Source organism: Atractosteus spatula (genome assembly GCF_055471065.1).
Source record: "Atractosteus spatula isolate fAtrSpa1 chromosome 10 unlocalized genomic scaffold, fAtrSpa1.hap1 SUPER_10_unloc_9, whole genome shotgun sequence".
Lineage (NCBI taxonomy): Eukaryota > Metazoa > Chordata > Actinopteri > Semionotiformes > Lepisosteidae > Atractosteus > Atractosteus spatula.
Window position 1 is genome coordinate 289,651 of NW_028296629.1, and position 26,625 is coordinate 316,275.

General features: G+C 40.1%; 6 non-coding genes across 6 annotated transcripts; 4 read left to right on the top strand and 2 right to left on the bottom strand.

Moving 5' to 3' along the window:
• Positions 1 to 1,729: 1,729 nt before the first annotated feature.
• trnat-agu (transfer RNA threonine (anticodon AGU)) lies at positions 1,730 to 1,803 on the bottom strand. The gene has a single exon. It is a non-coding gene; the product is annotated as a tRNA-Thr (tRNA).
• Positions 1,804 to 4,661: 2,858 nt separating this feature from the next.
• trnak-uuu (transfer RNA lysine (anticodon UUU)) lies at positions 4,662 to 4,734 on the bottom strand. Its single transcript has one exon. It is a non-coding gene; the product is annotated as a tRNA-Lys (tRNA).
• Positions 4,735 to 12,278: 7,544 nt separating this feature from the next.
• trnay-gua (transfer RNA tyrosine (anticodon GUA)) lies at positions 12,279 to 12,366 on the top strand. Its single transcript is given in 2 exon segments — positions 12,279 to 12,315; positions 12,331 to 12,366. It is a non-coding gene; the product is annotated as a tRNA-Tyr (tRNA).
• A 3,494-nt stretch (positions 12,367 to 15,860) lies between these two features.
• On the top strand, positions 15,861 to 15,943 carry trnal-uaa (transfer RNA leucine (anticodon UAA)). Its single transcript has one exon. It is a non-coding gene; the product is annotated as a tRNA-Leu (tRNA).
• A 2,462-nt stretch (positions 15,944 to 18,405) lies between these two features.
• trnaw-cca (transfer RNA tryptophan (anticodon CCA)) lies at positions 18,406 to 18,477 on the top strand. The gene has a single exon. It is a non-coding gene; the product is annotated as a tRNA-Trp (tRNA).
• Positions 18,478 to 26,067: 7,590 nt separating this feature from the next.
• Positions 26,068 to 26,149, top strand: trnas-gcu (transfer RNA serine (anticodon GCU)). Its single transcript has one exon. It is a non-coding gene; the product is annotated as a tRNA-Ser (tRNA).
• The last annotated feature ends 476 nt before the right edge of the window (positions 26,150 to 26,625 follow it).

A 26,625-nucleotide genomic window follows, 5' to 3' on the forward strand; every position in this document is an offset into this window, starting at 1 on the left:
GTTTCTTATGTCCCTGGTTTGAATCCAGTTCAAATGATGGTGTTTTCTTGTTCCTTAATCAAAAAGTGAAAATTTCGAATTTGTCTTTCACTTTGATGTTCACCCGAAACCTCAGTATACAAAGAAGTAGAGGCTCCTGTTCTGATTAATCCTCAAGTCTGATTGTTTTGCTTAGACCTTTAAAATGTACACTGTTGACTGTTTGCGCTTCCTAACACAATTAAAAACCCGCCGACAAGTTACCGATCGGGAGTTTAGTTCAGTGATAGCGCGCACTTAAGACTCTCCGTTTTCTATCGCCGGCATCTTTGTATTCTTTTTAAACGCGATATCTTTTATTCTTCGTGTGTGAATTTCAGGGAGACTCATAAACCCTTTGTCTGTTTTAAAGATACATTATTTTAAACCAGACATAATGAAAGACGGAGTAATTAGACACACGTACAAAACACATGAATCTAATTGAGAAAATGTTGACCGTGGCGATGTACAGTATTACTAGCTGCTCTGAACTCAATGTGGTGCTGTATGGGAATGCGATGCAAACGCCAGTGGCACAATGGATAACGTGTCTGATTACGGATAAGAAGACTTTAGGTTTCTACTCCTTCCCGGTTCGTGAAGAAGCTTTTAAACCACGCTACTCAACACTGACATCGTAGTGTGTGCGGTCCTACACAACCTTACTATCAACTAGATGAGTCTTCTGTTCCATCCCGATTCTTTCCGCACATTCCTGCTATTTCACAACCGTTATTGTAGGACAACAGCCACAGACACGAGAAGATATACTATTCCGAACAAATGTCTTAAATAATCAAGTTGAAAAGGGTGACAATAAGTTTTTGTTTCTTTAACGTAACCTTACTTTTGCCTGTAAAGTTCACATTCTTTTCTGTAGCCGCAAATCCCCAATATTTCTGCTGTCTCCCGAGAAACACAAGCGTGGAGTCAAATCATATTAAATAACACAACACATCTATTAATTTAACACCCAGATGTGACAGAACACATGTAAGACTTACACACAGCCTTTAATGTGCGATAGTGAATTTGCAGGTATCCTGGGGAGGGAAGAGAACTGATATTAAGGAAATACATATTTAAAGGGGATGCAAGTCTTAAATGTGTTTTGTCACATCTGGGTGTTAACTGAACAGTTTTTTTAGCATTATTTATTGTGTTTTGACTCTATACTTGTGTTTCTCAGGAGACAGCAGAAATATTGATGTTTACATTTATATTCACATTCCCGGTGATATTGACTTAGGTACTCAACTATTTACTTGTAGTTTGACTCGTGTCAAAAGTTGAAAATCTCTGCAAGCATCAAGATGGCTAAGGACGTGGAAAGAAACTCAATCACATTTAGAGAAGGTAATGTTTAGATCGGATTAATTCGAAGTGTGTCTCTGGGTGCGTTTGATCTACTAACGTTGTGTTTAACTGAAGGACACCCTGACTGAGTGTGCCATAGAAACTGACACACGTCGTATTTTTTCTACATTCACAGATTTTTGGCTAAAGTAAAAAAAAAAAATCGTTGTCATTTTCTTGCCTGCTGGCAGTAATTCTTTTGCACTGATAAGAAAGATGAGCAATTTATCTTTCGCAATGTGTGGATTTCTTGAAAAACAAGTCGTGCCAAAAACGAAATGAACATTTCATTTAAACATAATGCTGAAGAATATTGTCTGTAACAATAAACGGTGCGCGAAGACAGGATGACAGGCACCGCTGGGATTTGAACCCAGGATCTCCTGTTTACTAGACAGGCGCTTTAACCAACTAAGCCACGACGCCGGCAGCATTCGCCTCTTTTACTTCCACTTGGACACACCGCTCTGAGACACCTGCGTTCAGTAAGCGCTGAGTCGGCTGGCTGAGCACGTTGCCTCCTTTACATTCAATAGGTGCCCCGACACTAAGAGAAAGGTACAGAAATGGCTTTTATCGGGCACTTTTCATGTCCAATGCGCTTGACATCTCCCACGGGCGGCAGAGTTCATTTACGACACTTTTCCTTTCTTTATTCTTTCTGTACTCTTTGATGAAAAAAAACGAGCAATCATGTAAGGGACAATGTATTTTTTCATAGAGAAAACGTGCACCAGGAAATGTTGTGTTTAGAAGAAGTGAGTTAACATGAAAAGTGACCTAATTTACCGGAGCAAATGCTCACCTAGCAAGAGCTGCTTTGCTACAAGAGAGAAGTAGAGTAAAGACGTGATCATTTCACACCGTTGTGGAACAAAACGCTTTTTTTGTCAAGACAGAAAACCAGGGTGCTCCAGGTGAGGCTTAAACTTTCAACCTCGGCATAACTCCACTTATTGTCATTTTACTGTACATGGCCTGAACCAGGAAGAAGATTGGAAGTCAAGACGTTATGGTGTTGTTTTAATACTTTCCTGCTCTTTTAATATTCAGGTTTAATCTTTTATTTGGGAGTACTTTCAATTGATATTAATCCTAGTCCCAATGAACGATTCTGGGCCATGGTGCATCTTAAATAATGTTCTTATAGATTTCAGTTCCGAAAACAACTCAGTAGCAGGCTATGCAGAACAAGTGAACACATTTCGAACTGTTGTGAATGCAGTGGAAATAATTTAGTCACTAAATAACAAGCTTATGCACCACTCGCTTGAAAATTGTTATATTTAACAAAAATTGCTTTCCAGACACCACAACTATTCACAATAATTTTATCAATACATGTCTTAATGAAAAGTGTAATTTTTTAATAATTAACTTTAATGTCCATCTTTATTAGTAGATGTATTACATGTACAGCCTTTAATATGTGACAGTGAATTTTCAGGTATCCTGGGGAGGGAAGAAAACTGAAATGAAGGAAATACATATTTAAAGGGGTGTGTTCTGTCATATCTGGGCGTTTGAATAGATTTGTTGTATAAGTTATTGTGATTTCACTCTATACTTGTGTTTCTCAGGAGAAAGTCGTTACATTGGGGGTTTGAGGGTATAGAAAATATGTTGTGCTGTACAGGTAAATGTAAGGATATGTTGAAAAAAATGTATTGTCACCTTTGTGAACGTCATTATTAGATATCTGTTGATCGTTTAGCGACCTAGGCCTCCCTCTGGACTCTGCACTGAGTTGAAAGCTACAGTAGCTCCTCACTGCTTGTCCTGTATTGTTACCTGTGCTCTCGTCTGCATTATCGATGTGCAGCACAGCACCAAGAACACCATAAACTTTGTGACGGAAAGTGCTTAAGAGCATAAAAAATATTGAACATTTTAAACATTCATAGAACAACTTGAAAACTGAGGGACAAAAGACCATCTATTTTGCAGGTTCACAGTAGTTGCAAGAAAACCAGTCGCCTGACTAGTGACCTAGAGATAAAAAGTTCGATATTCTACTGACTGGGCTATTCCTGTCTACTCAGTTTCTCTCTGAAACAACGTTTTTCAAGAAATTTGCAAAATTTGAAATACAATACTTGCTTAAAAGTGCAGATTATTTTTTACGCAAAACTGCAAATGGAGAAAACAGACTCTTTGGAGTCTCTGTGGTACAATTGCTTAGTGCGGCCAGGTTGGGACTAAAATTATAGTAAGGTGATGGTTCAAGTGCATCCAGGCACACCTTTCTCACTGTTCCAATGTGAACATCTATGGAAAAAATGGCATAAAATATTTAACAGATTATTGACCTAATTGATACCGATGTCTTACCACTTGGCCACCACGCCTGCAGTTCCACTTACTTTCCCATCAAGGCTAGCATGTTTTTTAAAATACAAAAAAGTTCCATCTTTGAGCACAAATTGCCATGGTAGGAGGAATAAAACAAATATGACTGTTCAAATGAATTCTATTGAAACTGATTTAATCGCGCAGAATCTACAACAACAAAACCATGATTCTTAACAAGGAGATACTGGGCAGCAGTGGGATTCCAGCTCACGCCCTCGAAGAGATGGAGCTTTAATCCAGCTCCTTAGAGCGCTCGACCAGGGTTACGCTTGATAGCAGCTTTTCAGCACTTGTAGTCTGACTTTGTGGTGTTATGCTCCATGGAAGAGACTGCACCTCCTTTTTTCGAGATGCTTTCTCTCACTTGGTGAAATATTCACTTCTTTGGCCCTCTGAATATAGTTCTTCTGTTAAGCAAGCTTCAGACTCTGCTTATAGCGCCCGTGTAGAGATTTTATTTTTACAGGAAGACGCATTCCGAAACGTATCTCTGTAGTTTTAGAAAAGCTTTGAACAGCGCACAAACAGTATTCTAATTTCAACACGGCAGATCTGTGCAGCAATCGTACTCGATTTGACTGTGATTCTGAAATACTTCTAGCAAACATATTCAGGTTTCCTTGAACCTTTAATAAAAAAAAAATACTTTGCGATGTTCCGCAGATGTGCAGTGTGCCTTTCCTCTTGTCGTATTCAAGAGTACTCACTGCGGGAGCTCCTCACTGCGTGTCCTTTACTCTACTGTGATTTCTTTTAATTTATCTACGTGGAGTGTGGTGAGAAGATCACCTTGAACATTTTCGGTTTGTGAAAGGAAACACTAAAGAAAATACAAGTGATGAACATTTAAAATAACCACAGTACAGCTAGCAGAGGGAAAGATAAAAGATGATTTAGAATGACATTCACAATAGATTGAAGAAAAGCACAACCGCTCAAACAGGGACTTGAACCCTGGACCCTCAGATTAAAAGTCTGATGCTCTACCAACTGAGCTATCCAGGCCCCACAAGAAAAGCGATACTGTCGGGATTCTTGCAAGTCACGTCTCTTCTTGTTCCGAAGCGCAGTCGTACCTGACCCGTCTGGAATGACCACTGACGGACTTTATCCAGAAGTGACGGCGCCACTCCCAGTAGAATGAGAGAGAAATACAGTACGACACGAGGAGTCAAGGGACTCCCACAATTCATCTTTCCTCACATTACTGATTTTTTCACAAAGAATTTGACCTTTTCACAATCAGATTTTTTCACATTTAATAAGATCCTTTAATCAACAACATTTAAGAAAGAAAACAAATGGAACATTTTTTGGAACAATAATAAAAAAAAAACCTTCAATGTCTTGGTTGTATACGTGTGCACACCCTTTATAAAGGGGGTAGCAACTGTGCTGAAATTTAACCAGTCACATTCCAGATCATGTACAAAGGTTATTTGCCTTTGCCAGACATCAATTGTATTGATTCGTATTAGTCCTATTTAATATCAGCTGATCACATACAGACGCAGCCATTCAAAGTGCGTGTTATAGACACGTACTGCAGGTGGCGTCGCGCATTGTGACGCAAGATGACGCGAGGCACCGCAGTACGTGATTGGTTGACCGACAGGGGCACTCGTGGTCCGTTGGTCTGTCGTAGAAAGACTTACAGTAAACGTCTTTGCTGTGCCCGTTGTAGATATTGAATTTTACCACTGAAAGGAAATCTTAGTAGCTGAGCATAAAAAGAATAGGAGCATACTGTAACGCGTGTGAAGGCCATAAACGATATTAATTTTGGAACATAAACATACAGTATATGGCTGGTCTTGGTACTTTAAAGAAAAAATACACACCAGTATTTCATTTCTCCCTAAACATTTTAAGCATCAAAGTCTTTAACTAAAGAGATACTGGAGTCAACAGGCATACTTTTAGAATTTGATTAAAAGGGAATATAATTTTGAATCGCGTATATATTTTATGAAAGCAAGATTGCTCAGCTGGACAAAAGTACACAACCTACCTTTATCAGAAATATTTATGCATCAAAGCCTTTACTGAAGATATTACTAATAGTATTGATAATGAATGACTTTGGACAAGCTGTATACTCAAAGTATAATTTCTTTAGCACATTTGTACAAGCACTTGAAATCTGTCCAAGCCATATTTTGTCAGGCATTTTGTTTTACTTCAACGGGCATAAAAACTCCCTTGCTTTTAACAGGGCATTTCATAATTTCTAACTACGAAAATGATTTAAAATGTGACACTTATCATTCAACTAGAGCTCAAAATATCACAAGGATCCTCAAGAGCACAGCAAAGACTGTATTAAAAGATACTTGTATGAGATACATGAGAATCCAGGCTTTTTTTATCAACGCTTTCTTTTCCGTATACCAGATTTTATGGAACCACTTCAGAAGGGTGTCAGCCAGTCAGATTCCAGGAATCGGTACTTTAAAAGAAAAATACACACCGGTATTCCATTTCTCCCTAAACATTTCAAGCATCGAAGTATTTAACTAGCATGTGAAATAGCGTGTGAAAAAGTGGTAGTTTTAAGCTTTTCTGCTAATATAATATGGAATCGCGTATCTAAAGAATTTAATAACGATATGATTATATTCGTGTACTGCGACAGGGCTATGTAGGGCTGTTTCGCCTCCCTATCATGCGAGTTGTGTTGTAGCCTACTGGTCTACGTGCCTGATTAGCAATTTTCAGATTGTGTGTTCAATTCCAGCTGGTGCTGGACTTCTCTTTTAACAAACATTTCTTCGAAAAAATAGAATAGCGATATTATGGACAATCAATTGACTTTTATATTTCAAAATATCGCAACATGATCAATTCTAAGTCATTTTTGATAACAATGAATAGTCACCTTCTTCCCTTCTGCGGGAAACGGTCCCTGCTTCTGCTTCCTGCTTCTATTGTGTGTGTGTGTGTAATAGAGTAAATTTGTATAGAGAAATGGAGGCTGGACAGTATGCGATACAATATAAACATTTATATTGATTTAAATCGTGTTTTGATTTAAATCGCAAACGCGTGTTTAATTATATGTGTTTTTTTAATCATAATCAGGCTAATGCAACATAAATTGATACAGTATCTCTGTCTTATTTTTAGTAAATAAAGTGCATTTTTGCACACTATATGTGCAAACGTTTTATGATATGTCGCTGTTGTGAATGTCTGTGGACATGTGCTGGCTGGACAGGAGGTTCCACTGTACACAGAGATCTTAGAAGACAAAGATCAGACCTGGGCGCCGACAGTCAATCTGGACAAGACCAGTTATGGTTTTCCAGAAAAAAAGCCAGACCCCAGGGAAACAGCTACAAATTCACACTTAACAACACATTAACACCTAACAACGGGAGCAGGGACGAATTAGGCCAGTACCCACTATTGTTAAACATACAGAAAAGGATATTAAAGTATTGAATATTAGTATTGGCTTTAGTATTAGCCATACAGAACATTAAAGTGCCCCTTTTCCATTCAGCGGGTGCCTGAGCCACTGTGTCCTATCTTCTGACAGTCGCCGTTGTGAACAAACATTTCTTTGGAAAAATGAGACGTTTCCATCAGAGATATAAATATATAATATATAAATAAATTAAATTTAACTAACATTTGAAATAGCATGTGAAAAAGTGGTAGTTTAAGCTTTTCTGCTAATATAATATGGAATCGCGTATCTAAAGAATTTAATAACGATATGATTATATTCGTGTACTGCGACAGGGCTGTGTAGGGCTGTTTTGCCTCTCTCTTCATGCGACTGTACCAGGAAGAGGATTTCTTTCTATTCGAAACGTGTATTTTAAAAGTTTAAGAAGTAAAAACCTGACACAGATTTCTAAACTGATCAGGATCGTTATCTTTGTCTTGCATAATAATGTTCACCGCTCTGTCCAGCAAATTAATAATAAACTTTATTTTATATAGCTTTTTAAACGAATAAGTAGTTAGATTGCTCATAAACCTAATCACTTGCTTTCTCTTTTTATTTAGGCTCAGATTTCAACTATAGATCGTATTATTAATAACCATAATAACAACCAACCAACAAAAACAACCATATAAACATAATACCAACCAAAAACATAGATAACAACCACAATACAAAATCAAATATATCAAACCATTATACTCTCGCAAATTCCTCCAATTATCATAGTCCCGCCCCTTATGCAAAACCAAACCCTCCTCCCATCCCAGTTTCTCCTCTTTATCATAAACAAAATCCACCTCAATTTTCAACATAAAGCATTACTGCTTACTGGGTTTTTGAGTGGGGGGGGGGGAGGTGTCTTTCGCTGGAAATCTCGCCTGCTTCTACTTTACGACTACAACCCCCTCTCTGCAGGAGTGCTGGCTGTGACGAATTAAACCGGTTTCACAGCTATTTTCAAAGTAGGAAGTACAGTGTTAACTGGTAGCTGGGCTCCTCAATGAAATCGCTTTAACATGCTAATGTGTTGGTGTAACAGTCCGGGAGTGGCAAGCTTCTAATGTCAACTCGACTCGATTGGAAGACAATGAACGTATTTTAGCCCTAAATGAATTAATAGCAAACATGGTTTACATAAAATACAGTTTTCCAAGAAAGTTTATAATAATGCGATCTAAAGTTGAAATCTGAGCCTAAATATAAAGGAAAAGCATTTTCAGAGAGCAATCACGCTGTGTTTATGTAGAAAAAGCGATTAGGTTTATGAGCAATCTAATTACCTATTCGCCTAAAACGCTATATAAAATAAAGTTTATTTAGAGATGAATGATCAGTGTCGCAGTTTAAATAATTTTCGTAGGAGGGCTTGGACAGATTCCAAGTGCATTTTTGCAATTTACGTTGTAATACAGTTTAGAATACAGTTAGTCTAAGCTTTATCAGCTTTAATTATGGGTTGCAATTTAGAAAAAGTCAAAAACCGCACTCAAAATGCAATTTAGAGCTTTCTGGCAAGAGGAGACACCCAAATTATAATGTAACATACCACTGTTTGTGCATTAACAAAGTTATACTGCAATTTTCCTTAGATACGCGATTAAAAAAATAAATTTTTTGAATCCCCGGCGGAACACACTCCATAAGAATCAGCGCTTTTATACAGTATATCGCCTTTAAACACATATATTTAAACACGCGTTTACGATTTAAATCAAAACGCGATTCAAATCAATATAAATGTTTATTTTGTAACGCATAGGTGACTAGTCATTGTTATTAAAAAGACTTCAATCCGATCATGTTGTGATATGTAGAAATATAAATTTGTTTGGTGCGAGTGAGGTTTTATTTAATCTCTGACCAAGAGAAACGTTTCATTTTTTCAAAGAAATGTTTGTTAAAAAATAAAGTCATAGTTCCATGGGATTCAATCACAGACCATGTGACATGGGAGTCAAGAAACTAATACACAGCGCCACCAGATTTGATAACGCTATAAAAACGCTATAAAATAATGTGACTAGGCACAGAACAAGTTTACAGCACAGTACAATAATAAATGCTGACCATGACTTTAGAAGCATAAATTACCTTACACTCAATTTAAACACAAGCTGTCTTTAGCCCTCTAAGCTGGTTCATACAGAAACGTAGAGATCCAGGCTCAGAACACACAGCTTCATTAGCGAATACATATGCAGAACTAGAGAAGATGTTTTACAGAGGATGGATTTTTAGAAACATCCCATCAGTGACATCACTGAAGTCAACTCCTAGGTACTGTAACTGTCGTGTGGATAGTTTCACAAGAATCAGACAAAGGTTTAAGCATCGCTTGTTCTAGATAAAACTGCAAAAAAAAAAAACAACAACCCATAATGTACTTCTTTGCGGCTCTGTTTGCCCAAATCATATATTCTCATCGTGAAATTTAGAAAATAATATTATGTAACCAAAATCCGCAATATGGAAACAGAACCTGTGTAATTGTTGATAGATGATGTACTCGTAACATTTTTACAAGACGAACTACAACATTTAAAAAATGACTTGTATGTACTTGATATCTCTAATCAATCCACGGCGACATTGTTAAAGCAGAGTCCCAGCACAAAACGAAACTAAAACGCCCTGGGCATATCGTTTCGCGCTTCTTATTAGTTTCTCAAAAGTAATTTGACCGTATGAAATGCATAATATAAACCTAGAAACATATACGTGAGCAGTATTTACGTACTGTAGTATCGGTGTTAAGACATACCTCTCAAATACTGTAAATCAAGTTAAAAATATCTCAAGACCGATTCTGGTCATAATGAAACCATGTTTCGTGTATGTTTTCTTTAAAGTACCGAGACCAGCCATATACTGTATGTTTATGTTCCAAAATTAATATCGTTTATGGCCTTCACACGCGTTGCAGTATGCTCCTATTCTTTTTATGCTCAGCTACTAAGATTTCCCTTCAGTGGTAAAATTAGATATGAATATTCAATACTTAAACGGGCACAGTTAAGACATTAAATATACATATACATACTGTACAGTATACAGTACAGTTTTTATACGGTAATATGTTAATGTTCCTAAATCAATCTCTTTTATGAGCATGTGAAAGGCATGGTGAATCGATTCTCAAAAATTACTGTACTTTGCATGATTGGAAACAAATGCGTGATTGTGAAATGCTGTGGTGTTATTTTTACAAAGACGGTCAATGAAAGAAAGAATGTTGACCAGGGCAATACTTTGAGTTTACACTTACAGCTTGTCCAAGGTCATTCATTATTAATACTATTAGTAATATCTCCGTTAAAGACTTTGATGGCCACAGCTCAAACATGAGAGGTTGAGCTTTATTAGCTCCACCTTGCGGAAATTCCGGATACTATTATTTTGCTTGTCGTATTATAGGAGAATTTACGGTAACTAGTGGTATTTACCGGTAACTCGCGGTATTTACCGGTAACTTGAGGTAGACTGCGTACAGCGTACCGGAAAATAATGCGGTATCGCCCGCGCATTTTGAATGGCTGCATCTGTAGCTTGTTGTTAAGTAATTACCACCCTGAAGATGTTTACGTGCTCCGTCAGTCTCCTCATGTGTGTGTATATTCTGTGTTTGGTTTTGTGTGGTTGATAAAGAATAAAGCTATCGCTTGGTTCATTTATCTCATCTCCATTGGTCCTTTGTCCTGAGAAGAACCTGTAAACGCTACATTGGTGTCAGAAGCGGGCAGGATGAACAAACCGTGGCAGACATTAACCGATTCTGTCAAGCGCTGGCTGACTCTAAAAGAGACAGAACCCACCGGCAGCGCACATATGGAGCCTGAGCAGCTCCTGGGTGCGACAGGTGGCCACAGCCCTTACCAGGGCTACTCAGTAGTGGTTCTGCCGGTAGAATTGGGGCAACTGGCTGCTACTCCTGGCCAGCGGATACCCCAGAGAGAAGATACCCTCCCTGCCGGAGCCGACCAGCGATTCCCACACTCATCAGCGCAGGTGCGACCCGGTCTCTACGACTGGGAAGCACCTTGGGAAACCTAAGGCAGTTCCAGCTCGCGGCCCGAACGAATGGCTGGAACCGGGCAGAGATGGCCAGCCACCTGGCTGTGGCGCTGGAAGGAGCAGCCTGCCAGCTGCTCCTGGATGTCCCGGAGGAGGACAGAGGAGAATATGCAGCACTGGCAGCAGCTCTCCGGCTGGAGGTGGAGGAGGCGCCTGACCTGATGCGGGAGAGGCCGGCCCTACGGCGGCGCCGACCAGGAGAGCGACTGGGCTCGGTCGCCGCTGATGTCATGTTCCTCGCCCGCCAAGGATACCCAGCTTTCCCCCAGGAGGCGCAGCAGGAGATGGCTCTCCAGGCCTTTCTCAAGGCCCTCTCACCTGAGGAGCTGCGGCGCCACGTACAGCTGGCCGCGCCAGCCTCGCTGGGGCAGGCCTTGGCCCTTGCTACATGGGCTGAGGCCGTATTTGGGGTGGCTGGAAGCACCAGCAGATGCAGTGCGCCCTGCCAGCTGACCAACGGTTTTGGTTTTACCAAGGCTGTGGGAAGAGGGGACACCGAGCCCGGGACTGCCGGGCCCCAAAGCCTCGCACAATTACATCGGCATCGGAAAACGGGAACGGGGCGGCTCAGCGCGGGGACGGCCGCCATTGGAACACCTCAACCCCAGCTCCGGAGAGCGCTGTGAAGACCGGCGCCCTGCACGCCACTGTGGGGCGAGTCAGCTGTAGCCAGGGCCTGTACCTCCACTGCCGAATCGAGGACCAACCCTGCCTGGCCCTGCTCGACACCGGTTCATCGGTAACCCTACTCCGGCCTGGCGTCCTCCCCGACACCGAGGGCACCAACCCCCCAGGATGGGAGGCCTCCGGCCTGCAGCTGAAGACCGTGATGGGACAGCTTGCTGCAGTCCAGGGGAAACAGGTGCTTGCCTTCCGTCTGGGTACAGTGACGGTGCGCCACCCCTGCTACGATTGATCAACGATTGATGCCCCATCAAACATTTTGTAATATCCCCGGAAGTTCATACTTTAGAAACCTGATTCGTGGCTTAAATTCAAGGTAAACAGTATTCCCCACTTCCCTTCGATAGCTCAGTTGGTAGAGCGGAGGACTGTAGTGGAAATGGTGAGGCATCCTTAGGTTGCTGGTTTGACTCCAGCTCGAAGAAAGGTGCTTCTTGTGAACTTTAATCAAACAGTTAAAATAGCAAATCTTTTTCACTCAGACGTTGATCAAAAGGTCAATAAACCACGAAGCAGAGGCTCTTGTTCCGAATTAAACTCCCGTCTGAATGTCTTGTTTTGGCCAAAATCTGATCTTTGAATTAAGGGAGTACTCTGTCTGCTTTGTAATTCAAAAGTATATACAAATGTCACGTTTTTTTTTTGTAGATATAAAGGTGTTCTCTGTTTTCAAAGGAAAGGATATGTACTTAATTGGCTTTATGATTTGGTATTGATTTTGTATCGTTATATTATTAAGTTTGTGTTTTTTGTGTTTTTAACGTACAAAGGCAAACAAGGCACACATCTGTTTATACCAGCGGTGAATTGTACGTTTTTATTTACAAGCTACTGTGCACTTTTGGGAGTATAACAGGTTCGATATAAAGTGGCAAAAATATAAAAAGGGAAAATACCCCAGTCTGCGTGTAAAGCCCTCACTGTGACTGTTGTTTTATTGTTAAATTCGGCGTACTGTGCACGAAATGTTGCAGAAACACAATCTGATATTTTAATAATCATTATTTTAATAATTTGATAAGTATGAGGCCCCGGATCCAAATATTCAGTTCTGTTTTTTTTAAGTGATATCTTCCCTTCCTCTCGTGGAAATCACACGATGTGAGCAATTGTTTTTTGTTCTTTTTTTTTTCACGTTGTGATCCGAAGAGCCTCAGACGCCCAGTCTGACAGTAACCAAACCAGAATGGATTCTGCTGGGAGCCGGACTGAGAGTACCATCTACAGCTGCTGGATGGTACTCTGCGTCCTGCTGCTCCAGCAATTATTTTGACGAAAGACAGATTACTTGTGCGCTTTTAACCTTCTCGCAGCTACAGGCGAGATATGAAGGCACGTGCTGGTACACCTTCTCTAACTTTCACAATCGCGATAAACTTTCTTTTTAAAAGACCTTTGAAAAACTAGATATAGATATAGATAAAGATAAAACTAGATAAAAAACATGAGCTTTTTTGGTTTTTACATTTATCGATTTTAAATCAAATTTGATCTTTTTACATTGTATTTTACATTGAAAAAAGCGTGCATACCTAATCCACCAACAGACAGAGCAATATTTTATGTTGCCTTCCGGAGCTTTCAGCGTGTGATGGATTTGTATGGGCGTCTGTATGATACCACTACAGCACTGGCGCAGGTGCAAAATCCACTTTTTGGACCGAATGGACCGAATGGACCGAAGCACAGGAGCCAATATAAGAGAAAACGACAGGTGTTTAAACAGAGTATGTCCCAATGTCTGCGACAACGCATTGTGATTTTGTATAAACGCAAATGGTTTATCATTTAAAAGCCAACATCATTCTTTTTATCCCTGGCGCTAATACCCTACCACACATGCGAGCTGTTGTGTGAAAGAAAATTCATATGTGCGTAGGAAGGCAGAATAAAATCCAGAACTGTATTGGTGATATCGATAAACAGGGCTCATGTTCACAATAAAACTTTATTGTATAAAACGTTAAAATTCGTAAATATTTGTTTTAATCATGCAAAGTGTCTGTTAAACCATTCATGAAGGATTCTTAGACAGAAAAACACACCATTATATGAGAAAATATATTTACTATATGTGCATTTAACTTACTTTTTAACAATTTTAGTTTCAAGGTCAATGAAAATTGTTGCCCTGGTTTTTTGTCATAAATACACAAGCTTGTTATGTCTTGTGTCAGAAATAAACTGCATGAAATTTGCTAAAGCAACAAAACGTAAGTGCGACAAAGAAGACAAACATTTGCGTTCATAGTGCAATGTTTTCTCGAGCCTTTAAAATTACTTTAAACGCAATTTGTTTTTTCTCTGTAGCTCTAAGGCTTTGTCATTTAGGTGTGCTGTTTTTTTTTTACATGTTGAAAAAAAGTCGCTAAATCATACGAAACATAAAAACTCCAATTGTAAACAATTGACCATTCATATTCCTGAATTTTAAACCTATGGAGTATTTATACCTTGTCTTTGTATTTGTGCATATTACAGAGCTCCTTTTCAAAAGCTGTCAGTATAGAATAGTGCTTAGGTTTCCTGTTTTTTTTACCCAGGTGGTCCAGATAAGACTCTTGGTATAGGAGCGCGTCTGTGTTGCCTTCTGGATTTCAAATGAGCAGCTCAGTGCAGAAAAGAACCCTGTAGATCAGCATGTACATTTGCATGGACAGTAGATTTTTCAGAAAGTGTAATTGGATTATAGCACGTGCCCCTGACGATGTTGTTGATACATCATATGTGCTCTTTTTTGTATTATATGTATTTTTGTTGTTCAAATAAAAAAATATAAAAAAAAACTTTCAGGATGCTTGCTGCTGTAAAAATAAAATGACATCAAGGGCGCTGTACGCAGAGGTCTGAAACCTGCTCCACTTTATCCAAGAACTTTATCCAGAGGTGTTAAAGAAAATTGATTTATTTTCCTGACTGCAATGTATGGTGAAGCATAAAATCTAGCTGCATAAATCTCTATTACGTGTCATTTATGAAGGCGTTTCAAATAGCAGCCAGTGAAGGATTAACGTTTTTGGAGCATGTATTATATTCTAAATACTCTTACTTAAATAAGCTTAAATTCGCATGCTGTTATTTAGACATCGCAAACCAGTCTGACCTCATACAACATTCTGTGCCCGCTGAGTAGATCTTAAAGCAGCTACAGCCAGAGTAGCAGTAATGGCAACACAGTGCTTGGAGTTCAGCTTTTCTTATTTCTTCTGCGGAATCACTGGTATCGGAATATACTGATCCGCATAAGAAGCGCTACCGGTTTCAGATAGTTTTTATTGAGTGCTGCTCTAAACTTTACATTTGCTTAGACTTTTTTTCCCCATGAAAAAAAGACATTTCCCTAATTACATTTAACTTTTTTTTCCCTTATCATCAAGTAGAAATAAAACATATCATTCCATTTAAGAGCCACAGGCAGGATGGCTGGTGGTCCAAGGCGTTGCGTTCAGGTTGTAGCTTCCCCTAGAGATGTTTGTTCATTTCCCACTTCTGACAAAGAAGTTAGAGTGGAAACGGTAACATCCTTAAGTAAAAAACATTTCACATTTCATGTGTTTAATGTTAAGTGTCTTGGTGGTTGATGGCTCTTCTCTCTTGCAGGGTGATGGCAAAATTCTTGAGAGAGGGAGTCTCCTACGTAAGGCTGCTCTTCGTCAAGAGTGGAGACAACAGGAACAGACTTCAAACCGACATTAATTACTGAGAGCAGGCGAAAACGTCTTTTGAAATGAGGAAATGTCTGCTGACAGTAAACAGAGCTCACGGTGAGCTGCGGACAAGCGCTCCTCGTTAGTACAGTGCTGAGTACCCCTGCTTGTTGCGCGGGAGACCGGGGTACGTTTCTGTGACAGGGCGCTGTTTTTTTTTAATAGATGAATCATATTCAAATGTTAAACAACTGAGCAGCATATTGCTGTAGACCAGGATGGCCGAGTGGTTAAGGCGTTGGACTTAAAATCCAATGGACGAAAGTCCACGTGGGTTCGATCCCCACTCCTGGTAGTGTCGTACTAAGTTTGAAGTGACAGAACACTTTGATGATTTACACTCTATTTAAATATGAATTCACTAAATTTCCGTTCAGTTCTCTTCACATAACTGAACTCTCACTATCGCATACTGAAGGCTTTACATCCATTAGCTGTGATACAGCTCCCAATAAAGACAGAATCAAACAGTTTGTTCTGTCTCGCATGGTGATCCTCTTCTCGATCCAAATGAAATGTTTAATATGATGCCTCGAGAAAAAAAAGGAGTGAATTTCCGCCTGTAATGATTGATGCCCCCTCAAACATTTTGTAACATCCCCGGAAGTTTATACAGTAGAATCCTGGTTTGTGGCTTAAATTCAAGGTAAACAAGACTAAGGAAACGAGTTGGAAACTTGATGTCGAACTGGAATTTAATCACCCGGAATATTTCACTACATTGGGCAATATGTGCCAGAGAGGAGCACTTTAGATCCCTTCGATAGCTCAGTTGGTAGCGTGGCGGACTGTATTAAAAACAGTTAGGAATCCTCAAGTCGCTGTTTTCACTCCAGCTCGAAGGAAGGTGCTTTTGTGAACTTTAATCAAAGAGTTAAAATAGCGAATCTTTTTCGCTCAGACGTTGATCAAAAGCTCAATAAACGATGAAGCAGAGGCTCTTGTTCCGAATTCAGCTAACATCTAATTGTCTTGTTTTGGCCAAGATCTGATCTTTGAATTAAGGGACTACTCTGTCTGATTTGTAATTCAAAAGTATATACAAATGTCACTGTTTTCAAAGGATAGGTACTTAATTGGCTTTATAATTTGGTATTGATTTTGTATCGTTATATTATTAGGTTTGTGCTTTCTGTGTTTTTATCATATTGTGAACTTCTTTTTTAAACAAATGCTTACAAAGGCAAACACAGCACACATCTGTTTATACCAGCGATGAATTGTACATTTTTATTAAGTACAATCTACTGTATTTTTAGAAAAAATGGCGTACTGTGCACGATATGTTGCAGAAACACAACCTGATATTTTCATAATTATTATTTTAATCATTTGACAAGTATGAGGTCCCGGATCCAAATCTTCAGTGCTGATTTTTTTTTGTGATATCTTCTCTTCCTCTCGTGGAAATCACAAGATGTGAGCAAATGTTTTTTGTTCTTTTTTTTTCACGTTGCGATCCAAAGAGCCTCAGACGCACAGTCTGACAGTAACCAAACCAGAATGGATTCTGCTGGGAGCCGGACTGAGCTCATTCTCACTCCCTGTGCTGAAAACAGAATTATCTCTTCCCCGAACATCGTCTACAGCTGCTAGATATTGCTCTGCGTCCTACTGCTCCAGCAATTCCTTTGACCAAAGACAGATCACTTGTGCGCTTTTAACCTTCTTGCAGCTACAGGCTCTTTGATGGTTCATGCTGATCATTGTGGATCCAAAAGAAAATTTTAAAGCTGATACATTTTCGATTGTAATTTGCATCTAGCTACAACGTCCCTGGAAAAGAGATTGTATTAGTTGCGTGCAATCGGTATCTTTTACTTGACGTATGGTAGTAGAAATAGTTTGAATAATGTTTTCTAAAGAAGATTGTATTGCCAGGACCTGCCTTTAGCGCTCAGTAGCGATTTCGCTGTTGATATAGATGGAGAAGAAATGTAAGATGAATGGATGATCTAAGCTAAAATAGCCCTAACACCCCTCCTGTAGCAGTGTTTGTATTCATAGCAAGTAATATTCTTTTTCAAACCCGACCGTTGCTTTTGCATTAAGTGTTATGTAACCATTAGCGGTTTCGGTAGCTTCTGAAGAGCGCACTTTTCCAAACTGAAGCCTACTGTATAAGAACATTATTCAAGATGCACCATGGCCCAGAATCGTGCATCGGGACAAGGATTAACATCAATTGAAAGTACTCCCAAATAAAAGATTTGACCGAAAAATTAAAAGAGTAGGCAAGTATTAAAACAACACCATAACTTCCAAACTCTTTCCTGGTTCAGGCCATGTAAAATGACATCATCAGTGGAGTCATGCCGAGGTTGTGAGCTTAAGCCTCACCTGGAGCAGCCTGGTTTTCTGTCTTGACAGGTAAACAGTGTTTTGTGTTATTTGCTAAATGGAGAGAGGATTCTGTGTTAATTGTGCTCCTCCTGGAAGAGGTCAAGATGAGATGTTCACGAGGCTGGTGGTAAATATCCTATCCAGGAATATTTTTTGTTCTTTATCGGGGAATATCGAATATCCGGGCTGTATATCGGGGCTGTAGGGGGTCAGATCTATAGATGTAGTAAACACATTAGTGGAGACGGTGTGTGTGCTCTCTGTGAGAGAGCCTGGCGGGAAGAATAATCTGTGGTCTGGGAAGAAGAGACCCTCGTTGGAAGAGCGGCGCTCCTCACAGGAGAGAATGAAAAAAATCTTTTCCAGGGACGCTGATTTTTCTCTTTGGGGGAATTAAAAGCACTTGTGGCGAGTGACCTCGTGGCGCAACGGTAGCGTGTCTGACTCCAGATTAGAAAGTTGTGTGTTCAACTCACGTCGAGGTCAGCTGATATGTTTGCAGGTGCTGCTGGTGCCGAACCCGGAAATTACACCACGCAGTCGGGTTTTATCTGTACACCACTTAAGTAATCTGAATGAAATAACAGAGCAGTACAGAACACCCAGTCAGGAGCTTATGCAGCGAATCATCTTGAACACGACAAGAGAAAAGGTACAGTGCCCAAAAAGCCTGATTTAAATCACAAAACCCCGGTAGAAGTCGAATCGACAATCTTATAAAACGAAATCAGACGCGTTATCCATTAAACCACTAGCCCGTCTCATAAATGAATTGCACCATGGTGAGTTCTGCGCCGCTACTAGTAATACCCCACCCCCATCTTAAATTCTAAGTGAGAAACGTGTTTTCTACATTTTTGTCAGTTTTAAAACTAGGAGTATACGGCACTCTGCACAGTGTACGAAGTAAATTATTTTCGCAGTAATTAATTAATTTATTATATTTATTAATAAAATAATAAAATAAATTTACTTCGTACACTATGCAGAGTGCCGTATACTCCTAGTTGCGGCACACACGATATATACAGTAAAAAGCCTCAGGCACTGTGTTAGATGTGTTTTCGACGTTATATATGCGTTTATTAATGTCGTCAATTTTACGGTTGCAATTCGACGTTGATTATACGTCGCAACGACGTATATATACGTAAAGCCGTATTTTCGCTGTGAATATACCTATATTCGACGAATCACCGCCCACTGGGAATAGGTTTATTCCATGCTGAAAAGAGAAGAGAGAAAACATCACGTTTCAGCTGTGAAACCTTCTTCAGGTTTGTTTTCTCTCTTCTCTTTTCAGCATGGAATAAACCTACAGTATTACTTGTTCCTTTGCAGATTCGAATGCTGACGTAGCTACCCACCTGAATATATTAAACGTTTCATCTATATGATTAACATAATGTTCTCCTGAATAACTACTCGAAAGAAGCCGCAGCTCAGGTGTTAGATTGGAAATCGGATCGGTGGATTTAGAGTACAGACTGAGAACTGACAGCTGACACAGTTCTTTTATAGAACCGTTTTGATTTTCTCTACTTTGTCCCCATAACGTCATTGTCCTGCTCGCAGCCGAGCCCGACACACGGTACCGTCTGGTTTCTGTCGCTGGGCGGGTCTGTGTGGGTTCTAATGCCCCAGTATTATGACGGGGACACTGGACTGTAAACAGGTGCCGTCCTTTGGCTGAGACGTAAAACCGAGGTCCTGACTCTGTGGTCATTAAAAATCCCAGGTCGTCTCTCGAAAGCGTAGGGGTGTAACCCCGGCATCCTGGCCAAATTACCCATTGACCCTTACCACTCATGGCCTCCTAATAATCCCCATCTCTGAACTGGCTTCATCACTCTGCTCTCCTCCCCACTAATAGCTGATGTGTGGTGAGTGTTCTGGCGCACTAGGGGAGTCCCCATTACCTGTAAAGCGCTTTGAGTGGAGTGTCCAGAAAAGCGCTATATAAGTTTAAACAAATGTAATAAAAATATCATGTTTGATTAATGTAAAAACTGATAAAGCTAATGCTTTTTTCAGGGCTATATCTACTTTTTTTAAAAAAGAGAAGTCTGTCACGATTGTGAAATTTGGAGAACATGCACCAGCGGGTGCCTTCACATCTCCAGCTTCAGTCTCGCCTGTAGTTGCAAGAAGGTTAAAAGCGCACAAGTGATCTGTCTTTGGTCAAAGGAATTGCTGGAGCAGTAGGATGCAGAGCAATATCTAGCAGCTGTAGACGTTGTTCGGGGAAGAGATAATTCTGTTTTCAGCACAGGGAGTGAGAATGAGCTCAGTCCGGCTCCCAGCAGAATCCATCCTGGTTTGGTTACTGTTGACTGTGCGTCTGAGGCTCTTTGGATCACAACGTGGAAAAAAAAACAATTGTTCACATCGTGTGACTTCCACGAGAGGAAGGGAAGATATCATTTTTAAAAATATCAGGACTGATGATTTGGATCCGGGGCCTCATACTTATCCAATTATTAAAATAATTGTTATTAAAATATCAGATTGTGTTTCTGCAACATTTTGTGCACAGTACGCCGCCTTTATCTAAAAATAAAACAGTCACAACGAGGCCTTTACACGCAGTCTGGGGTATTTTTCCCTTTTATATTTTTGCCACTTTATATCGAACCTGTTATACTCCCAAAAGTGCACAGTAGATTGTACTTAATAAAAATGTACAATTCAGCACTGGTATAAACAGATGTGTGCCTTGTCTGCCTTTGTAAGCATTTGTTTAAAAAATAAGTTCACAATACGATAAAAACACAGAAAGCACAAACTTAATAATACAACGATACAAAATCAATACCAAATCATAAAGCCAATTAAGTAGCTATCCTTTGAAAACAGAGAAAACCTTTATATCTACAAAAAACTTGACATTTGTATGTATTTTTGAATTACAAAGCAGACAGTGTAGTCCCTTAATTGAAAGATCAGATCTTGGCCAAAACAAGACAATCAGACGTGAGCTGAATTCAGAACAGGAGCCTCTGCTTCATTTATTGAGCTTTTGAACAATGTCTGAATGAAACAGATTCGCTATTTTAACTATTTGATTAAAGTACCTTCCTTCGTGCTGGAGTCAAACCAGACATCTAAGGATTCCCAGCTGTTTTTTACTACAGTCCTTCACTCTACTAGCTGAGCTATCGAAGGGATATCAGGTGCTGCTCTCTGTCACATACTGCCCGATGTTGTGCAGTGTTCCGGATGATTTAAATCACAGATCGACATCGTTTCCCACTCGTTTCCTTAGTCTTTCTTACCTTGAATTTAACCCACGAACCAGGATTCTACTGTATAAACTTCCGGGGATATTACAAAATGTTTGATGAGGCATCAATCATTCCAGGCGGAAATGGACTCATTTTTTTTCTCAGGGAATCATATTAAACATTTCATTTGGATCGAGAAGAGGATCATGAGGAACAAAACTAAGTTTCATTATGTGTTTATTAGAAGCTTTATCACAGCTAATGCATGTAAAGCCTTTAGTATGCGACAGTGAAAGTTCAGTTATGCCGGGGAGTGAAGAGAACTGAAATTTAGTAAATTCATATTTAAATAGATTGCAAATCTTCTAAGTGTTCACTGCAAAATTACAGGAGTCTACCAGCTGCCAGACGTGCTTGTTTTGGGACTATTTCCAATAAGTATCACATTAGTAGTTGTGTGTCCTTACTGGTATCTTTTAAACTGTGAGGGACAAACGAGACAGAGACACAGTCATAATCCTATTTTACAGTGTCCTGCATTTTAATGTACTGATCAGATAAATTGAAATGTTCTGATTCAGAACCCCTGCAGTTCGTACTAATTAGAACTCAACAATGCTCCTGAGTCCTGAGCACTACACTGAGCACACGTTCAGCTGGGCTCTGACTTTGTTCAGCATGACATGTTGTTGCATTTGAGCTCAGAGCTGGGGATGATCTCCATATTCTACCACACTAACTAGTCCGAAACTTAGAACACAGTACACACTTTTTAAGTGAAGTCAGGTTGTTAAAAAATTAAACCAGCGCCCTGTCACAGAAACGTACCCCAGTCTCCCGCGCAACAAGCGGGGGTACTCAGCACTGTACTAACGAGGAGCACTTGTTTGCAGCTCAGCGTGAGCTCTGTTTACTGTCGGCAGACATTTCCTCATTTCAAAAGACGTTTTCACCTGCTCTCAGCATTTTATAGACGGTCATAAATGCTCAAGAAGTAATTCATTTCAGTTTGAAGTCTGTTTCTGTTGTCTCCGCGCCTGATGAAGAAAAGCCGGGCGTGTGAGACTCCCTCTCTGAAGACGTTTGCCGTCACCCTGCAAGAGAGAAGATCCATCAATCACCGAGGCAACCACTGAGACAATTAACATTAAACACGTGAAATGAGAGATGTTTTCTACCTAGGGATTTTATCGTTTCTACTCTAACTTCTTTGTCAGAAGTGGAATTTCAACAAACGCCTCAAGGAGAAACTGCAACCTGAATGCAACGCCTTAGACCACCAATTATCCTGCCTGGGGCTTTTATATGGAATTATATTTTATTTCTTTCTACTTGTTGAAAAGAAAAAAGTGAAATCATGTAATTAGGGAAATGTCTTTTGTTCATAGGGAAAACTAGTACGAGCACATGTAAAGTTTAGAGCAGCGCTCAATAAAAACGATCAGAAACCGAAAGCGCTTCTTATGCGGATCAATATATTCCGATACCGCTGGTTCTGCAGAAGAAATAAGAATAGCCGAACTCCAAGCACTGTGTTGCCATTACGGCTACTCTGGCTGCAGCTGCTGTAAGACCTAATCCGTCAGCACAGAAAGTTGTAGGAGGTCAGACTGGTTGGCACTGTCTAAATAACAGTGTGCGAATTTAAGCTTATGTATTACTATATACAATGTAATACATGCTCTAAAAGCGTTAATCCTGCACTGGCTGCTATTTGAAACGCCTTCATGAAAGACGCGAATTAGAGATTTATGCAGCTGGCTTTTATGCTTCACAATACATTGCAATCAGGAAAATAAACCAATTAGAATAATGCAAAACAACGTCTGTTCTTAAAAATGATAGCTGTTTTACACTGACGTCGCTCTTTATGAGATAATCCAGATTGTGAAGACAACTGCATCCTAGCAGATCAAAATATTACACAAAGGCTGTAAAGCACACTCTGAATCGATCCGAAAATTTGATTTCCGCGAACCGTTTAGGCTCCAACAGGGAACTTGGCGCTTCTCCTGCAAAGCATTTACTTTACTGGTGCTTTTAACAGACAGTATTATTTAGCTCGTCAGGATGGCTGAGTGGTCTAAGGTGCCAAACTCAAGAACTCTTGTCTTTCCTTGCTTGGGTGTCCCGGTCCTCTGAATAGACGCGTGGGTTCATATCCCACTCCTTACAGCTACTATCTTGCATGTTTCCCGACTGTTGTGCTCGCTTACACGGAAAAATGGAGAAACCAGTTTGCGGGCACATGAAAGGCAGGGAAATGCTTCGTGAACTCTTCAATGTGATCAGCAGAAAGTCAAATAGGCTTCGAATTCTGCCTTAAGAACTGTTTGGGCTGCCTGTAATCTGGGAAGATTTACTCCAAGGTATGCATTCAAATGTGAAAGACCGCAATAAAAAAAAACAGAAGAAGATTTATTAAAACATTGTTTTCCTTGCAGTTTCTCCTGTATTTCACTAAATGTGGCATTGTGAAATCAACCTGTAGCCCTACGGAATGCAGTCACTCTCCCAGTGACAGCGGCAGGAGCCGAGACGATTACAGTATATCAGAGCTCGAACAGAATTCGAAAATCTAGGCAAAGTGATTCATAGAACATTTGTATTAAACTTTCCTATGTGCCTGGCCTTACTGAAGTATTTGTAGCTGTATTTCAGCTTCTGTCTATTTCTATACTTTACAGTAGATAGTGTTTAGCCAGAGAAGAGAGATACAAGCGCTATACCCCCACAGTAATCGTCGATTCCAATAACCTTAACTAAAGCAGGAAGATCAGTTTCTGCTCGACACAGCTGTTTTCTGAACTGCAAATCTCCAACACAGACTGGAGGCGCTGTGTGTCTAGGCTGAGCGGTTATATGAGAAAAGACTCAGCGAGCTGCAGGTGCGGCTCATTACTCTGCGCTCCCCATGCGGAATGCGCGCGTCCTCCCTCCTTTATTACCTTCATACACTCCTCTCAAACCACAGCAAACTCGGTGAACATTTGTTGGGTCTTTCTTTCCGAGATCACAGGCAGAAACAATAGACAGGCTGAAAACAGGAAGGTATTCCTGATCGCGAATTCCTAGGCGAAGATGCGCAAAAATAAATCCCCTAAAATCCAATAAAGTCCTGTCACGTCCAGGTACTATTCTGATGTATCTGAATAGTTATGGCAATGTTGTTACAAAAAAGAGACAAATTAACTTTTTTATTTCATTCGAGCTGTAAATTTGAAAATGTTTTATTTTCAATTATCTAAATAATACAAAACACAATCACTCATCGCAAGCGTCTGACCATTGATATTCCGGAAGTATAAGCCCGCACACAGGCATTGCGAAATCACACGCTCACAAGCAATTCAACGAATATGATGCCTTTCAGGGGCCGAATATTAGACACGAGTCATCGTGCGGAGTTTTTTCCTCCTCTACCGCAGTCTTTGCTTCGGACCACCCCTCTTGCCGAATGTGCGCTTAATTTTCGATTTTCTGTATAGAACACAGAATAACTTGAAGAAGTCTGGCAAGCGAGGACTGCTGGATTATTGACGTGTAAACATTGGTTCAAAATCAACATCCTCTGCTATTGCCGTTGCTTCTTTGATAGTTTCTTCAAATTCCTGATCTGACTTTCAATATCGAGGGATATTGTGGATAATACCATACTATCTGTAGCTTTCTTTTGATCGCCTGTTTTATTAAAATGCCAGCCTCTTTTACAGTTATTTTAGATGTTTGGCAAGGTGTAATATCCTCCCTCGCATCTTCAGCTAAAATATTTTAAAAGAACAACAAAATTACACTAGGTTAACATTTAGAATTCAAATTAAGGTAAATATACGAAAATATTAAAATATAACTCCGGCGATCTGTCGTTTTTGCTTGTCAAGTTCTCAGATAATTTTAATTATTTTAGCTGAGGATGCAACAGGAGTATAAGTGAATTCTCCCGCCACACATTGGAACATAAATTTCCATGGGTGAATACTATCTGCTTGGAAGTTGCCCTTGTCGGTAATTATTGGAAATTCCCGGTAATGTTGACTCTGTCGCAGTCTTTACCTCTGACCAACCCTCAATTGTTTACTACTGCAAATATCAAAATAGTTAAGGTTTTGCGGACAAATTAAATATCTGTGGTGATGATGTTTACTATGGGAGGAAGTGCTTCCCTGGGTGGGCTCAAAACACCCAACGTTGGGTTAAGATCCGAACACGCCAACCAAATGCACCACAGAAACGCTTACCCGCCGCTTTTTGCCATTTACATACTTTTGGTGAACACAAAATTCGCCCACATTTCATCTTTCGTAAGATATATGATTTAAAAAAGTCCGACAAAGGAAATGAATACATGCATTAAACCAAATCAAGCCTTCTGTGAGTGTCCCAAATGATCTGTTCTGTAAAACAAAACAGGAAGAAAGGTTTCGCTAAGAATTTGAACGCAGAATTTCCTCTTTATTAAACAGGTGCTTTAACCAGCTAAACCACGGCGCTAGCAAAGCGCTATGCTTACAGCCGCGTGGACACACCGCTCTGAGACATCTGCGTTCAGTGTGCGCTGAGCCTGCTCGCCGAGCAAGTTGCCTCCTTTTCATGCACTAGCAGCCCCGATACTAAGAGATAGGAAGAGAAATGGCTTTTATCTGTCACTTTTCATATCCAAGGAGATCGATGTGCTTTCCGTGTACAACAGGGTGTCCTCTATACTCGCCACTGAAGCACAGGACACGCCTGGTGGATTGACATCACTCAAGCAAAATAGTGAAATGGCAGGTGGAAGAAGAAAATGACCATCAAGAATGAAGAAAGATGATCTTGAGCGCGCCAACTCATGTCCGAAGTGGCTGATTTTCTCGACGAGGTGGCCGAGTGGTTAAGGCGATGGACTGCTAATCCATTGTGCTCTGCACGCGTGGGTTCGAATCCCATCCTTGTCGTCTTGAGCTTTTGACTTGTGATCCGTTTCTAAGTCGGGTTTGTGCACTTGTGCTACTGTAGTAGAGCAGTAATATTTCTAGCGCTGGCTAAACATGGCTTACAGCAGTAACTGACAGACAATAGTCTCTTAATATTTAGGTTACACTTATGTTTTGTACTGCTTTCACCTGATATTAATAGTAGTCCTGATGAACGGTTTTGGGACATGGTGCATCTTGAAAAATGTTCTTGTTAATTTCAATTTGGAAAAACTGCACTCACCAGAAACTGAAACAGGTCGTGTTTACATAATGCGCAATGCAATAGCAACGTTTGGAGTTGAATCTAGATATGAGTCCTCACCTGTTACAGGAGGCGTTTTAGGACTTTTTTTTACCTCAGATAAAGCTATCAATTCATCTTACATTTCTACTACATCAGTATTAGCAACGTTATCTTTACCTAGCACTAAATGTAGCTTTAAATAAGAGTAAAT